This window comes from Schistocerca gregaria, chromosome 7 (assembly GCF_023897955.1).
Source record: "Schistocerca gregaria isolate iqSchGreg1 chromosome 7, iqSchGreg1.2, whole genome shotgun sequence".
NCBI classification, from domain to species: Eukaryota; Metazoa; Arthropoda; class Insecta; order Orthoptera; family Acrididae; genus Schistocerca; species Schistocerca gregaria.
The window spans coordinates 423,327,804-423,346,483 of record NC_064926.1 but is presented as its reverse complement, the minus strand read 5'-3'; positions in this window follow the sequence as shown (position 1 = coordinate 423,346,483).

Genomic DNA, 18,680 nt, shown 5'->3' with positions numbered 1-18,680 from the left:
ATTGATCGCTAGGGCATTCCCTACAAGATAGTGAGAGGGAAAATCCGGTCACAATGGTGCTCTCCACCGTCAGGGATGGGAACCGGATGACGGGGTCTTGGCAGGAAACTGCTGAGGTTCTCCTCCGATCCCTGCTCCCTGACGATAAAGTAGAAGAGGATACAGAAGAGCAACACTTAATTAGGCAGGCAGTTCAGGGAGAATATGTGAACAACACTGTGGTGTGTCCATTCTCCCAGGAAGAAGTGGCGGCATATAAAATCATTATAGAGAGGCAAGGCCCCAAGACCAGACGGCATATTAGCGGAAGTAGTGCAATACTTCGCTCCTCAAATGATAACACCTGTGAAAAGAATATAGAATAACGCACTACGCCCGAGGATGTTTCCTGCCATCTGGGAACAAGACAATGTAGTGATCATCAAGAAAGGCCGGGACAAACACCCAAAAGAAGTAAAGTCCTGCAGGCCACTCTATCTGTTGGACCTGCTGGGCAAACTGCTAGAGTGGTTGCTAGCTGGCAGACTAACAGCACACCAAGTGCTGTGTGGGATGAGCGATAGGCAATTCGGCTTTCCTCTGGGGTGATCTGCGTCTGACGCAACTGACCTGGCGGCCGAGGTGTGTGGGTCGTCCCCACACAAGTACATAGTTGGCATGGTTGACACCAGTGGTGCCTTTGACAGCCTGTGGTGGCCTTCGCTCTTCTCCTCATTGCGGGAGAAAGAGTGTCCAGGGCCGCTATATGGCTGTCTGAGAGGCTACTGTATGGAAATGGAGGTCTGCCTATCGTCCCGTAACGGAAGAGTTGGCAAGAAGATAACGTAGGGTTGCCCACCGGACTGTGTCCTAGGACCGCTCTTTTGTTACATAAATATGGAGCCTCTCCTGGACAGCCTGGAGAGCAGTGCAGATGTGCTAGATGCGATAGCCTATGCGGACGACCTCCTCCTGCTGGTGGGCGGCCGTAGCGGTGAAGATCTAGAACCCAAGATTGAAAGGGCAATAACTATACTGACACAATGGTGCCAAACAAGAAAAATGAAAATAGTGACCAACAAATCAACATACTTACTATTAAAGGGCCAACTGGTCAGAAATCCAACGGTGCAGATCGGGGACTCATCAGTTATTCGGCATCACGAGGTACGATACTTGGGTGTCATTATAGACGAAAGATGGAGCTTCGCCCAACATATAGAAGCGGTGACCCATAGGTCTCTAGAAGCACTGAATAACTTCGCTATGATCGGGGCACAGGGGATTCCATCTATCCCCAGAACTAATCACATTATATCGTAACACCATTTGTAAGTAGGCTGTGTAGGGTTTTTTCTTTTTTATTGGTAACGCCATGTAGCGCTCTGTATGTAAATCACTGGCTGTGCTGTGTGCAGTCTGTGGCTGGTTTGCATTGTTGTTGGCTATTGTAGTGCTCGGCAGCTGGATGTTAACAGGGCATAGAGTTGCGCAGTTGGAGGTGAGCCACCAGCAGTGGTGGATGTCGGGAAGTGAGATGGCGGATCTTTGAGAGCGGATGATCTGGACGTGTGTCCATCAGAGACTGTACATTTGTAAGACTGGATGTCATGAACTGATATATATAATATGACATTTGAACAATATTAAGGTAAATACATTGTTTGTTCTCTATCAAAATCTTTCATTTGCTAACTATGCCTATTAGTAGTTAGTGCCTTCAGTAGTTTGAATCTTTTATTTAGCTGGCAGTAGTGGCGCTCGCTGTATTGCAGTAGTTTGAGTAACGAAGATTTTTGTGAAGTAAGTGATTTGTGAAAGGTATAGATTAATGTTAGTCAGGACCATTCTTTTGTAGGGATTAGTGCAAGTCAGATTGCTTTGCGCTAAAAAAAGTATTGTGTGTCAGTTTAAGCACAGTCATGTATAATTTTTCGAAGGGGACGTTTCACATTCTCATCTCCATCGTGGGTTACAGGTCTGGAGCCTGGGCGCACGGGCTCGCGAGGGTCGTGGCTGCCATGGCCGTGAGCTTATCGAACATCTCCATGACTACTGAATGTCATGGGACTGTGTCACTTAGACATAAAAATTAGGGAGCAGGCAGCTTGGTATTGGATCAAAAGAGGGGAGATTGAAAAGACTGAACATATTCTGGGGGTGCGGGTAGGGGATAAATTTGCAATAAAGAGAATGGGGGAGGAATTGTGGCAAGGACTTAGGGATAAAGAAGAGGCGGGAAGAAGGACTTACCGGTTGCTGCCTAAGGAACGGCTCCAACGTACACACTTCTAATCAAGTAAAGGATTGCTGCACTTCCTTATGGGACATATCTTTGCCGGTTCGAGAAGAGGGCTACCTCCTCGTATGACTGTGGCTCCAACGTACACACTTCTAATCAAGTAAAGGATTGCTGCACTTCCTTATGGGGCATATCTTTGCCGGTTCGGGAAGAGGGCTACCTCCTCGTGTGACTGTGGTGTTGAAATAGGTACTCCGCACCACGTGATCTACGGGTGTCCGCTTTTCGATGACATAGCCACCGAATTAAGACGCCAATTACGAAATAGAAACACATATCACCTAATCAGAAATCCATCCACATTCAGAATCATTGACAGTCTTGCCAGCGGAGTATCAGAAAAAGTCTTGCAAGAATACCGTAGGTAGAATCAATGGTTCGTAGAACATAAAATGACATTCCCAGCACCTATCCCATCCCGCCAGGGTGTGGACTGGCCGAATGCCGTGGCCGTCAGAATCCGCCACGTCTTGGAACAGAGGGAAGGTGTGAAACAATCCCAGACTTCACTCATAGCACACTAATGATGACTAATAGTAGTTAGGTTGAGAGGTTCCATGCCCTCTTTTGCATGTCTCCTCTCATTTTCATCAATTTTATTAATTTTCTATGCCATTGCACGATAGTAACAGACCGAATAAGGTTATTGTAATGAGAGTGGCCGAGCGGTTCTAGGCGCTACAGCCTGGAACTGCGCGACCGTTACGGTCGCAGGTTCGAGTCCTGCCTCGGGCATGGATGTGTGTGCTGTCCTTAGGTTAGTTAGGTTTAAGTAGTTCTAAGTTCTAGGGGACTGATGACCTCGGAAGTTAAGTTCCATAGTGCTCAGAGCCATTTGAACCATTTGTACTGAGAGCACTAAAATATTTTTCACTTCATTCGTAAACATGTTGTTTTACTTCCCAGGGTGGCCTGTGCGAGGCGAGCATCGGAGGACGCGGCACGCTGCGTTTCCGGTTGGGGGCTGCACTTCCCTGAATTCTGAGGGGTTGGTACAATATGCTTAAGCACCTGGTGGAACGACTGCCGGAGGTCGAGTTTCGAAACGACCTGCGAGACGTCTGAGTGTCGCCGAAGTTTGTGTGTTTACCGGCGCGTCTGGAACGAAGATTCCTGGCACCGACTGACTCCATTGTGCTCTTGATTCAGAGAATACTCGTGGACTGTGCCCTGCTCAGTGCGACTGTCTGGCACCGGATGGCGAGTGGTCTAGGCAGGTTGTTTTCATAGCCGGTCAGACGGCAAGTTCAGTGCCCTCAGCTGAGCAGCACAGGCATGATTGGTCAACTTAAACTGAGGCAAGTTGACGTCATAAAGCCATGCTCGAAATTGGAGGTAACGGTCGCTATTGGCGCGAATGCTTTTCTGAGACAGTGTGGGGGAATTTTGGGATCAGAACTGAATGCTGATTCGCGGTTTCTCGAGGAGAGTAGGGACTAGAGCAATGTTGGCTTCACTCTTGCGTTGCGTGGTGTAATGGTTCTCTATTTACGTGACCATTACGGCACTCCAACCCCAGTTCTCGATACCAGTAATATCGAACTACTTTCTGTGAAGTAACAGACATATTTTTGTGACAATATTCACATTTGGTTTTATTAATGTCTAGTTACTCCGATGTATCGATATATTACAGTGATATGGTTCTTTTGTGTATTCATTTCTGTGAGACTGTCATAATCTTTGACTTACTTGTAATCGGTTTGGCGTGAATGCGCACAGAGCAGTCTTTGTTTCACTTTGCAGAAGTTATGTTGTTATTTCGCTTTGTAAAAGAACAGCCAAGTCCTGTGTTTGGTTAAAGTGGAAATTAAATATGTGAAGATTGAAACAAAACTGTTTTCTTGATGATGTGACAATTAAGAAGAAGTATATGTGAATTTACAAGAAGTTTATTAAAAATGTGGATCGTGAACACCAAGTCAAAATTATTTCTACCATGCCATTGTTCTGATCTGGGATTGTTTTATCATTAAGCATTTCCTGCAAAACGCATTTTTTAGGTCTTCAAATATCGCTAAAATACAGATCTGGACCATCTAACAGTCAAAGTGGAACCACCCTAGAATCAACAAGATGAGCCATAACGACTTCGACGAAATCTACGTGGGAATACATTCAAGATAAGTGCCAAATTAATGACTTTTTTACACTGACTTGATTAAACTATTCTGATGACACCATCCACAGTTAATAACTTAGATGTTGCCGATAAAGCGAACATATGCTGTGTGAGCAACATTATTAATCTGATTTCTAATCTACTTTGCAAGCGGTGGTATTGTTAGAGCGGCCAGTGGATTCGGTATCTGATCTTCCTTGGAGTCACACGATCTTCTGACTTGGTCGCTAGTTTTCGGAGGAACTTAGAATTCTCGGACAGCCTTCGCGGCCCAGGGGTTTATACATAAATGCTGCACGGCAGAAGTCAGTGCCTAGATCATCAGGACGCTGCCTACCGACGACGTGCTGCAGATTTTTACTGTACATAATTAAGACCCACTAACGTGTAAAGTGGTGGGTTATCATGTATCAATATTATTGGTTGAATAAAGCATTTAAAAAAATAAAAAAGCCATTGCGAGCTGTCTGGCGGGGGGTACTTACGATTTTATTTGACACCGTTCCTGACAAGCGGCTTCTAGGCAAACTATTAAGTATCGTCTTAGTTATGCGACTAGGTTCGTCATTTCCTGTCAGAAACGTCCCTGTTCGTAGTAATTCACTGAAAGTCATCGAATGTGTCCTCCTAAAGAAGTGATGTAGGCACGCCCCCTTGGCTGAGAGGATAGTCTGTGTCTGTCTTTAATAACAACGCACTAGACCGGGATTTAGAATGAGAAGGTAGCTAAAAAATTGCAGCAGCTTTTGTAATCATTTGAGGACATTTCCACACAGTCTGCATAATTCAGCATTCTCCCAGAAATAATTTACGACGTCAGTTGGAATGGTCTTTTTTTCTAAAGCAATAATGTAATTCTCTTTAGATCCTCATTTGCCCGAGAAAACAGGAACGATATTGTGTACATAATTTTCTCATTGCATCACCTACAGCAGAAAAGCGAAAAACTTTTTGCCCATTAGACGATGCTTAAGGATTCAATTGTAATTCATATGTTATTCTCTACGCAATTTCGAGCAGCATATGCTTTTTGCTGGTTACTTCAAACGCCCGTTGGAAGTATTAACCTATGTAACTCAATCGAATAAAGAAATTCAATTATTTTAACACATTTAATACAGCTGTGTGATACTAAAGACGTCTTAGTGAGAAAAGGAAGAAAACTATTGGAAGAAACAGGTAAAGGGAACGGGAGCTGTGGTTCTCTCTGCAGCTCTCCCCCACCTCAACTCCCTGTATTTGTTTATAGAGTGCCCCATCCAACACCCTCCTTACACTACATTGACACACACACGCGCGCAGAAAATACTAGTTTTTGTCCAGGAGAAATGAAGACATTCTCCCAGAAATAAAGAAAAATAATTACAGTCCCCCAGTTCCGACCACAGTTCTTCCGGTGGTGTACTTTGGTTGAAGCGAATGCCGAAACTGGACGTCCCTTTCCAAGTATTTCCAACTGGTATTCCCTCTGCACCACTCCAAGACTGCTCGCACATTTGGCTGAGAACAACAGCCACTCTTCAACGCGCAAGACCTCAAACAGCCCACTATGCTCCTTGGATTGAGAAAAAAAGAAAAAAAAGAATTTGAACCAGAAATAAATTTGTATGGTTCTGACCAAGGTTTTTTCCGGAGGTTCCCTTGGTTATGTAGTGAGTACAGGAATTCGCAGTCCCCTTCTAAATATTCCCAACTGGGATTTCCTCCGACCCACTGCCAGCTTCCCTCGTATTTGACTGAAAAGTCGGTGACTGCCGTGCGCCATTTTCGAATGTACCTAGAGAACGACAAGAAGAAGAAGAAAACAAAACTACAAAGAGTGTGTATGTATGTATGTGTGTGTGTGTGTGTGTGTGTGTGTGTGTGTGTGTGTGTGTGTGTGAATTCCTAAGGGATCAAACTGCTTAGGCCATCGGTCCCTAGACTTACACGTTACTTAAACTAATTTAAACTAACTTATGCTAAGAACAACACACACACCCATGCCCGAGGGAGGACTCGAGCCTCCAGCGGGAGGGGCAGCGCAGTCCGTGACACGACGCCCCAACAAAAAGTGATCAGCACGTCTGACTGCCATGCGATGGGCCCGTGTTTGATTCCCGGCTGGTTCGGAGATTTTCTCCGCTCGAGGACTGCATGTTGTGTTGTCCTCATAATCATTCCATCGCCATCGACCCGCAAGACGTCCAGTGTGCCGTCAAATGAAAAGACTTGCAACGCGGCGGCAGAAGTTTCGTATGTGGCGTCCCGGCCATCACTGCCAGACCATCATTTCATTTTTTTTATTCTTAACCTATATAAATGATCTAGTAGACAATCTGAGCAGGCATCTTAGATTTTTTCCAGATGATGCTGACATTTACCGTCTATTAAAGCCATCAGAAGATCAAAATCAATTGCAAAACGATTTAGACAAAATATTTGTATGGTACGAAGAGTGGCCACAGTAAAAATGGGATATGGTCAATATGACTACTAAAAAGAGACCATTTGATTTCAGCTACACAATGAATAACACAAATCGAAAGGCTGTCATTCAGCTAAATATCTAAAGATACCAATTACGGAAACCTTCCATTGGAACGATGACATAAATATTGTTGTGGGGAGGGCAAACCAATAACAACGCTTTATTGGCAGGGCACTTGTAAGATGCAACTAATGCTCCAAAGAGATTGCCTACACTACGCTTCTCCCTCCTCTCGTTATTGTGCATTATGTGCTCCTTACCAGACAGTATTGAGGGAGGACTGCGAAAAGTTCAAAGAAGGGCAGCTCGTTTTGTATTTTCGCGGAACAGGGACAGAGTGTAAAACTTAAAATTTTTCCCGGCGAATTGAATGTTGGAAGAGGTTTCGGGATTGCACCCGCTTCTAGTGAACTTCACCCCACTGTGGGGTGAAGTTTATGACCACCGGCTGTAATCCACATGAGTGCTAAAAAGGATGCGTTAAACTTCGGTTACACGATAAGTATATCAAATCTAAAGGCCGCAAATTGAGCTAAATACCTAGTAACTACACTTACGTACAACTTCAATTGGAAAGAACACATAGAGAATGCTGCGTGGAAGGCGAACCAAAGACCCATTTATTGGCAGAACGCTTAGAAGACGCCATAAATGCACCAAAGAGACTGCCTACACTACGATTGTCCATCTTCTTTTGGCGTACTGCTGCAGGGTGTGGGATCCTTACCAGAGAGGACTATCGGAGTACATCGAGAAATTTCAAAGAAGAGCATCACGCTCTATATTATCCAGAAATAGGGGGAGAGTGTCACGCACATGGTACAGGATTTGGAGCGAATCCGACCGCTCCGATCGCAGGTTCGAATCCTGCCTCGGCTATGGATGTGTGTGATGTCCTTAGGTTAGTTAGGTTTAAGTAGTTCTAACTTCTAGGAGACTGATGACCCCGAATTTTAAGTCCCATAGTGTTCAGAGCCATTTGAGCCATTTGGAGTGGATCTGAATGAAACAAAGCCGTTCTCACTGTGGCGGGATCTTCTCACGAAATTTTAATCGACAACGTTCTCCTACGAATGCGAAAATGTTTTGTTGACACTGGCCTACACAGGGAGAAACTTTCAATATAATAAAAAAGGGAATTCAGACGTCGCACGGAAAGATATAGGTGTTAGTTTTTTCCGCGCGCTGTTCGAGAGTCGAATAATAGAGGATTATTGTGAAGGTGGTTCTGTAAACCCTCTGCCAGGCATTTGAGTGTGATTCGCAGAGTATCCATGTAGATGCAGATGCAGATGTAGATGCAGAACAGCGAGGTCGTCAAAGACTGAGCACAAGCTCAGATTAGGGAAGGATGGAGGAGGAAAACGGCTGTGCTCTTTCGAAGCCACCATCGCGACATTTGCCTCAAGCAATTTTGGGAAATCACGGGAAATGTAAATGACGATAGCCGGACGCGGGTTTGAACCGCCGTCCTCCCGAATGTAAGAAAGTTGTGGTGGCAATCATTACAAGAAGGGTGGTTTTTCGTTGCGACCAGATCTTTTCACGAAAGTTCATTCTTCAACTTTCTCCTCCGAATGTGAACTGGCAGAAATGATCCCAGAAAAAAAAGTGAAATTATAGAATGTAGAGATAGATTTAAATGTTCGTTTTATTCGCGCGCTTTTCGATAATGGAACGGTAGAGAAATAGTGTGAAAGTGGTTCGATGACCCCTCTTCCAGGCACTTAGGTGTGAACTGCAGATGTAGATGTAGATGTAACACGTTTCAAGTTCACTTCCCGCTGCGTTCTCGCATTAAGTTCTGAGAGAATAAATGCTTAAATGCTTCTGTGTGTGCTTCAATTAACCCACCTCACGTACTGTATCTGTTCACCTTCCCACACACGGATCCGTTGCCATCTTATCAAATGCCCACCTCTCCACGCACGCAATCAGCACCTTCGAACAAACCTACACGATCCGCAAACTCGACTCCAGTAATCCTGTTGTCTCACCTCTAAAGTCTTACACGATTCGCTAACTCGACTCCAGTAATCCTCTTGTGTCTCCTCTCAATCCAATCCTCGTACGCTGCCCCGCTTCTACAAACACACGCCACCAGGGCTGCACCTACACACACCCTACATTCTCTCCAAATAAAAATTTCAACCGTCCTCCAGACTATGAAATGCGCCTTAGTATACACGGTGAAGAAAGAACGCCGTACTTGGAAGTCTCCGTGCTATTCCTTATCCAGATGCAACACAAAGGTTGTTATTCCAGTGTTCAACATTCCATCACTGGAATCGATATTTTTGTTTGCTCGTTAAGACCTAATTTTATGTAAGCAACATTGTCAGTTTCTAACTAAAAGAGTCACTCAAATAAAAAAGAAAGCCTGTTTTAAAAGATGGTAAGGATGCCTACTTGCGAAAAGTCGGAAATCTCCTTTCGTGTCTCAGTTTGTCACGACAGGATGACCAAACAAAAATAACTGATGGTAACGCCAGACTTTTTGCAGATGATGCAGTAACCTAACATGAAATACCATCTGAAAATGCTGATAGATATTGTGTCTTGATACAATAATGAAGTGGCACAAAATGATTGGCAACTTGATTTAAATATTCACAAATGTATAGTTTGGAACCTCACAAACTTCAGAAACATATCCTCTGACTTCAATATCAGCGAGCTACAACTGGGAAACGTGGGTACAACAATTTGTATGGATATGAAATCGAATGATCGGATAGGTTTAGTCATAGGTAATGCATGTGAAAGACTTCCGTTAATTGACTGGGTACTTAGAAAATCCAGGAAATCTACAAAATGAAATTGCTTACAAAATAATCGTGCGATACATTCTAGAATGTTGCCCACATAACCCAGACTAAACAGGACCAACAAAGAATATTGAACGTATAGAAAAAAAGGGTAGCAGGAATGGTCACAGTTTGGTCTGACTAATGTCAGATCGTCAAGGTAATTCTGTAAAATATAGATTGGCTATCGCTTGATGAGGGACGTTAACCGTTCCGCGAAAATTTTCTTACAAAAGGTTCAAGAGGAAGTATCAAGTGGCAAATCTAGAAATAGATGACATTGGACTGAGAGAACAAGATAATACACTCCTGGAAATGGAAAAAAGAACACATTGACACCGGTGTGTCAGACCCACCATACTTGCTCCGGACACTGCGAGAGGGCTGTACAAGCAATGATCACACGCACGGCACAGCGGACACACCAGGAACCGCGGTGTTGGCCGTCGAATGGCGCTAGCTGCGCAGCATTTGTGCACCGCCGCCGTCAGTGTCAGCCAGTTTGCCGTGGCATACAAAGCTCCATCGCAGTCTTTAACACTGGTAGCATGCCGCGACAGCGTGGACGTGAACCGTATGTGCAGTTGACGGACTTTGAGCGAGGGCGTATAGTGAGCGTGCGGGAGGCCGAGTGGACGTACCGCCGAATTGCTCAACACGTGGGGCGTGAGGTCTCCACAGTACATCGATGTTGTCGCCAGTGGTCGGCGGAAGGTGCACGTGCCCGTCGACCTGGGACCGGACCGCAGCGACGCACGGATGCACGCCAAGACCGTAGGATCCTACGCAGTGCTGTAGGGGACCGCACCGCCACTTCCCAGCAAATTAGGGACACTGTTGCTCCTGGGGTATCGGCGAGGACCATTCGCAACCGTCTCCATGAAGCTGGGCTACGGTCCCGCACACCGTTAGGCCGTCTTCCGCTCACGCCCCAACATCGTGCAGCCCGCCTCCAGTGGTGTCGCGACAGGCGTGAATGGAGGGACGAATGGAGACGTGTCGTCTTCAGCGATGAGAGTCGTTTCTGCCTTGGTGCCAATGATGGTCGTACGCGTGTTTGGCGCCGTGCAGGTGAGCGCCACAATCAGGACTGCATACGACCGAGGCACACAGAGCCAACACCCGGCATCATGGTGTGGGGAGCGATCTCCTACACTGGCCGTACACCTCTGGTGATCGTCGAGGGGACACTGAATAGTGAATGGTACATCCAAACCGTCATCGAACCCATCGTTCTACCATTCCTAGACCGGCAAGGGAACTTGCTGTTCCAACAGGACAATGCACGTCCGCATGTATCCCGTGCCACCCAACGTGCTCTAGAAGGTGTAAGTCAACTACCCTGGCCAGCAATATCTACGGATCTGTGCCCCATTGAGCATGTTTGGGACTGGATGAAGCGTCTTCTCACGCGGTCTGCACGTACAGCACGAACACTGGTCCAACTGAGGCGCCAGGTGGAAATGGCATGGCGAGCCGTTCCACAGGACTACATCCAGCATCTCTATGATCGTCTCCTTGGGAGAATAGCAGCCTGCATTGCTGCGAAAGGTGGATATACACTGTACTAGTGCCGACATTGTGCATGCTCTGTTGCCTGTGTCTATGAGCCTGTGGTTCTGTCAGTGCGATCATGTGATGTATCTGACCCCAGGAATGTGTCAATAAAGTTTCCCCTTCCTGGGACAATGAATTCACGGTGTTCTTATTTCAATTTCCAGGAGTGTACTAATTAAAGTTGTTTTACCTTTATGGTTGTTTCATCTTCTTCTTCCCATGTGGGTGTGTGGTAGCCTGAGCGACAAATTAACCCGCTCGTTAGCGAAACTGTTATAGTATACATAAGACGAAAACAATAAATTTTAAACTACAATATTTAAACACGATTTTGAAACTTGTAAAGGGAAGATTTTGATGACGAATGTGATATAAAATAAACTGAATTACCTGCTTTCTTAATTAAAACAGGAATGAAAACTAAAAGGTAAAATTAAAAAAACAATAATGCACTTAAAACACATTGTAGAAACATAAAGAAGGAGCTCTGCACCTTCAGTAAAAGTTGAAGGTCTGCACAACTAAAAACAAGAACGTATTTATTTTGGGAAGGGGAAAACGTTAGGTGTTTAGTAAGGTAACAGGGTGTTTGTGTAAGAAAAGTTATCCGATGGGTAGTGTCTATGGAGAAGTTAATGGAGTGGATGTCGGGATAAAAGAAAGGAAGAGTAGCTGGAGGTATGGGCAGACCAATAACAAGAAAGAGTTTACGAGGGCAAAGAAAAGATGGGGAGGGGAGAGAAATGGGCGAAGAAGTGGGATAGGGGAGGGAGGAGTTATACTTGATAGGGTGGGTTAATACAGGGTGAAGAAAAAATGTCGCACTTGTTGGTCGGGATCCGATTTCAAAACCCAATTCAAGACAAAAGTGTATCTACCAAAACCTAGTGCCACCAAGAGGTTTAACAGACATGCAAATTAAAAAACGAAGCTCTGGCAACGCTGTGAGTGTAGTGTAGGTAGGCTGTTTAGGTTTTTTTAACTGGTAACGCCACCTCTGTATGAAAATCACTGGCTGTGCTGTGTGCAGTCTGTGGCTAGTTTGCATTGTTGTCTGCCATTGTAGTGTTGGGTAGCTGGATGTTAACAGCGCGTAGCGTTGCGCAGTTGGAGGTGAGCCGCCAGCAGTGGTGGATGTGGGGATAGAGATGGCGGCGTTTTAAAATTTGTAAGACTGGATGCCATGAACTGCTATATATATTATGACTATTAAGGTAAATAAATTGTTTGTTCTCTATTAAAATCTGTCATTTGCTAACTATCCTTATCAGTAGTTAGTGCCTTCCGTAGTTTGAATCTTTTATTTAGCTGGCAGTAGTGGCGCTCGCTGTATTGCAGTAGTTCGAGTAACCAAGATTTTTGTGAGGTAAGTGATTTGTGAAAGGTATATGTTAATGTTAGTCAAGGCCATTCTTTTGTAGGGATTATTGAAAGACAGAGTGCGTTGCGCTAAAAAAACATTGTGTGTCAGTTTAAGCATAGTCATGTATAATTTTTCTAAGGCGACGTTTCATAAGTCGACCCTTAGCCGAGGATACCGCACTGGAATCTTCTGATTTTTTCTTGTAGTTTGTGTAATTTGTGTAGCTTTTGTTTATTGCTAGCGTGTAACTGTAGAGAGAATACCCTTTGTAGTTGTAGTTTTTCATTGTTGTACAGTAAAACAGTTGTGGCATGCATGTATTGCAGCAAGTATTTCGCAGCTGCGCTTGAAATTAACGAGATATTATTTTCAGTGCTATGTCAATGTGTTCTCTTATTTTTCCTCTTCAAATTGTGCTTTTCTATGTTATCGTGTGAAATATTGTGACAATAATGGCGTGTGAAAAACGTAATAGTATGCTCCAAAGTAAACTGAGAAATGACAGTGAAGACGAAAGCAATGCGTTAGCGCCACCATGTAATGAATTAACTAATGCTCAAAGTAGTAATTTGGTAATTGTGCATAGGGAAATGGAGCGGGCTGCAAATAATGGTGTAGGCAGTGAAACAATTAGTGAACAGGGAAGCATTATGGATCGGCAACAGCTCGCCTCAGCATTCCGAAATGACAGGACACAATCTTGCAAATACTGTAGATTCAGGTTTTGCGTCCTCACCGTTTTCTCAAATAAATCAAGACACATTTTCTGCTTTTCAAAATGCGAATATTGCCGGTTCAAATGCACTGCCGAATAGCACTGAGGAACATGTTTCAGACACCAGTGCACTGTTATTACAGTTAATGCAACAAATGGGACAAAGGCTACGAAAGTTAGACACACGGCTTGAACAAAATCAGAAACAAATGGGACAAAATCTTCAAAAGTTAGACACAATGGAACAACACCAGAGACAAACATAGCAACAGTTAGACACAATAGAACCAAATCAGAGACAAACACAACAAAAGCTTCAAAAGTTAGACTCAGTGGAACATCCCTTTGAACAAACAGGTGAAGATTTAACTACTGAGTTACATAAAATCGAATCGAAATGTCAAAAAGTCTGTAATGACGTAAAAACACAAATTTGTGAGCATTTCAAACCTATTTTTTCGCGGGATGAAAATATATTACAGAATCACGAATTAGCCATAAAAGAACTGCAAACTATTTTTCATGAAAATCATGAGACCTTGCAAGCTAAGATTGACTCAGTTGCATCTACCGATTCGGTTACGCAACTTGCAAAAGCTCAGGAAAACTTAAAGGACACAGTATATACTCTGAAAACTGGTTCAGAAAGACACATGCAGGAAATTAGTTCATTATCAGAGGAAGTAGTTGAACTTTCGGATCAGCTAACTAATTTATCTATGAAGGTAGATGATAATCTGAATGACACAAAACCAGTAGTCTTTAATGACACAGAAGAGTGCGAACAAATTAGGAAATTCAAACAAAATCAGAATCAAATTAATACGCAACACCAAAAAGAAATCTGGGGAGTACAAGATCAGCTGACACATGTAATACAAGAATTACGTATTTCAGAGGACACTCGCGCTCCAACACGGGAAGCGGGGCTTAGAGATACGGAAAAGCCACAAAATAATAACACAGGGCATTTCGGAAATTATGAAAGAAACTGGCAAAGTGCTCAGAATTTTGAGATGGAACCGCCGACACGACGTAACAATGACCGATATGCTACTCGCCGACAAGATGATTTTGACTATAAGCTGTTCATTACTACATGTAAATTCAAAACATTTAAGAATTCTGACAACGACATTGATCCACAAGCGTGGCTCCATCAATTCTCTCATTGTTTTCCTCCCAACTGGTCATTAGAGCACAGATTAGAATTTATGTGTGGCTACTTAGAGAATGAACCAGCTGTAAGAATGCGATCGGTCATTCACGATTGTCACAGTGACGGAGAATTTTATCATGCCTTCCTCTCAGCGTATTGGTCTCAAGCTACACAAGACCGAGTAAAACATAGGATCATAATGATGAAACATTTCTAACAATCTGAATTTTCCAGTCTCATGAAATATTTTTAGGACATGTTGCATAAGAATCAGTATCTTTCAAACCCATACAGCCCCTCAGAACTCATCCGCATTTGCTTAATCAAATTGCCCGAACATTTACGACATATTATTTTAGCAGGACGTTGCAAAGACGACATTGAAGCTTTTCAGGGACTGTTATAAGAACTGCAAATTAACACTGACAACCGCGGAACGCGAAAACAGGAGCACAACAATTACAGGTCACATCTGTCACAATCCCATGACGACAGACATAATACACGACAAGGCTACTCTTACAAAGTAAATCGTGACCAAAACAGACACCACCCGTATGACAACCATTGGCAGAGTAGTAATTATTACAGGGAAAGATCACCTCTCCGCGGCAGTGACTGTCACAGAGACAATCAGAGGAACAGGCAATATGGGAACCAAAATAATTATTATCAAGGGAGACAGAATACCTTTAGATGCAACGGTCCAGCGCGCAGTTACGATTCAGGGAGAAATTCTCCACCACGTGACCGACAAGAAAGAAACTATGGAATCTACCGACAAGACGACAGACGATACGATCGTAACGACAGACCTGAATTGCATCAGAACTGGCGGGATTCGAACAGAGCAGGGCCCTCTTGACAAGGTGAATTTGTAGAAGTTAAGTCTCCAAATCCCAATAACGACGCGCGCCATCAAAGAGACAATAGGCAATGACTTATACCGCTGGCAACCACAAAACGTACGTATGAAACTGACGACGCAGCTGCCGTAGCTAGTAATTACGTAAAAATGGAAGACATTAGGGACATCTTATTCCAGGAACACGACGTAAAACATAACAACATTGCATATCCTGTGATTCATATTACAGTAAATGACGTAAAATTTACGGCAGTACTTGACTCTGGCAGTCCCATTTCAGTAATTAGTGAAATAGCCTTTAGCAAATTCAATAAATAGAACGATTGCCCCACACTTCCTTTACGTAAGATTAAATTACAAGGTGCAATCTTTGGAAAAAGTGTAGATGTACGCCAACAAACCAACTTAGAATTCTTTTGCCAAAGCCACAACTTCTCTATGAACTTTCTTATTGTTCCATTATTGTCGACGGAAATTATATTATGAGTAGACTTTTTGAATGAATACAAAGCAATCTTAAACTTTCACGATGCTGAAATAAGTTTAGAGAAGGAAGGTAAGTCAATAGCTTTGAAATTTGAAGATTGGCTCTCAAACCATGACGAAGAAATTAATCGGCTTTACCTCCTATTAGACAACAGTTCAGAATTTTCGACAGAACTTGACACTAACAATCACTCTGCAAGTACTGACAGGGATGATATAGACGGCACAATTGAAACTAATGAGTCAATTCAGAATAAAATTCAAACAATTGAAAATTGTAATGACACTGATAGCCAGGACCTTTTTGAGATTTTACAAGCACATTCAACAGTTTTTACTCACAAAACAGGAACAATCAAGGGATTTCAATACCAATTTCGTGTTCGTGAGCATACTAAATTTTGTGTTAGACCATACGTAATTCCGGCACATTATAGGGACCGTGTTAGAACAGAAATACAATCTATACTTGACGAGGGCATTATTGAGCCTGCAGTAAACTTATACAACAATCCATTACATGTTGTTGAGAAGAAAAATGGGCCGATCAGGCTTGTCTTAGATTCGAGACAAATCAATACTATCATCATTCCTTAAACAGACAGGCCGCAAACGACGGAAGAACTTCTTCAAAATTTTAATGCTGTAAAAGTGTTGTCTTCTATTGATCTCAGATCCAGCTTTTATCAGATCGAACTTCATCCAGAATGTAGAAAATACACAGCTTTCCTTTGTTTCGGCGTTTGTTATCAATTTCGGAAACTTCCTTTCGGTTTGAACATTTCTTCGGCAGCGTTCATTCGCGGGCTAAATTCCATATTACCTGATTTCATAAAACGTCACATCACCTTATATGTGGATGATATTCTAATAGCAGAAGCCTCATGGGAACAACATAATCGCATCCTCAACAGTTCGTTACGTATTTTTGCAGAATCTGGAATTATAGTTAACTTGGAAAAGTCTGAATTCGGTAGGTCAAATGTGAAGTTTTTGGGACATATTATTTCCTCTGAAGGCATTCAGCCGGATCCCGAAAAAAGTTAGAAGCAATCAGAACCATTCCAGTTCCATCCACAAAAAAACAAGTCCGCAGTTTTCTAGGTCTCGTAAATTTTTACCGTCGTTTTCTGAATATGCAAATTCTAGTTACACCAAAACTTTGCTCTCTCACTGGAAAAAATACTATTTGGAACTGGGACGAACAAGCACAGTTGGAACAAAATTCTTTGAAATAATCGCTACTTAACGCGCCAACACTAGCTCATCCGGATCTATCACAAAATTTCTGCCTTAGCACGGATTCTTCTGAAGTCGGTCTTGCTGCCCATTTATTTCAAGAAGCCACGGAAAATGACACTACTGCTCAGAAAACCATTGCTTTTGCTAGCCGAGTGCTAACAAAATCTGAAAAAATTATTCCGTTACTGAATTAGAAACTTTACCTATCGTTTCGGCATTTAACAAATTCCATTTCTTTCTTTCTGTTAAGCACGTAAAAGTATACAGTGATCATCGTGCATTACAATTTCTTATGTCTTCAAAATCAAATCATGATAGGTTAAAACGTTGGGCAACGTTTCTGCAAGAATTCCACTTCACAATAGTCTACATTCCCGGCAAGGAGAACATTGTTGCGGACGCACTGTCCTTTGTAGTTTCTTCAGTTTTAATCTACAGGTCATAACCAACAGATTGTGGTCAGAGTGCACATGCCCCTGGAAATGTCTTACAATTTAAAACCTGATTCCTAAAACTCTGTCTTACCATTATATAATCTATCTGATACCTCTTAGCATCTCCAGGGTTCTTCCATGTACAACATTCTTTTATGATTCTTGAACCAAGTATTAGCTATGATTAAGTTATGCTCTGTGCAAAATTCTACCAGATGACTTCCTCTTTCATTTCTTCCCCCCCAATCCGTATTCACCTACTATGTTTCCTTCTCTCCCTTTTCCTACTGACGAATTCCAGTCACCCATGACTATTAAATTTTCGTCTCCCTTCACTACCTAACTAATTTCTTTTATCTCATCATACACTCCTGGAAATTGAAATAAGAACACCGTGAATTCATTGTCCCAGGAAGGGGAAACTTTATTGACACATTCCTGGGGACATATACATCACATGATCACACTGACAGAACCACAGGCACATAGACACAGGCAACAGAGCATACACAATGTCGGGACTAATACAGTGTATATCCACCTTTCGCAGCAATGCAGGATGCTATTCTCCCAAGGAGACGATCGTAGAGATGCTGGATGTAGTCCTGTGGAACGGCTTGCCATGCCATTTCCACCTGGCGACTCAGTTGGACCAGCGTTCGTGCTGTACGTGCAGACCGCGTGAGACGACGCTTCATCCAGTCCCAAACATGCTCAAATGGGGGACAGACCCGGAGATGTTGCTGGCCAGGGTAGTTGACTTACACCTTCTAGAGCACGTTGGGTGGCACGGGATACATGCGGACGTGCATTGTCCTGTTGGAACAGCAAGTTCCCTTGCCGGTCTAGGAATGGTAGAACGATGGGTTCGATGACGGTTTGGATGTACCATTCACTATTCAGTGTCCCCTCGACGATCACCAGAGGTGTACGGCCAGTGTAGGAGATCACTCCCCACACCATGATGCCAGGTGTTGGCCCTGTGTGCCTCGGTCGTATGCAGTCCCGGTTATGGTTTCGCTCACCTGCACGGCGCCAAACACGCATACGTCCATCATTGGCACCAAGGCCGAAGCGACTCTCATCGCTGAAGACGACACGTCTCCATTCGTCCCTCCATTCACGCCTGTCGCGACACCACTGGAGGCGGGCTGCACGATGTTGGGGCGTGAGCGG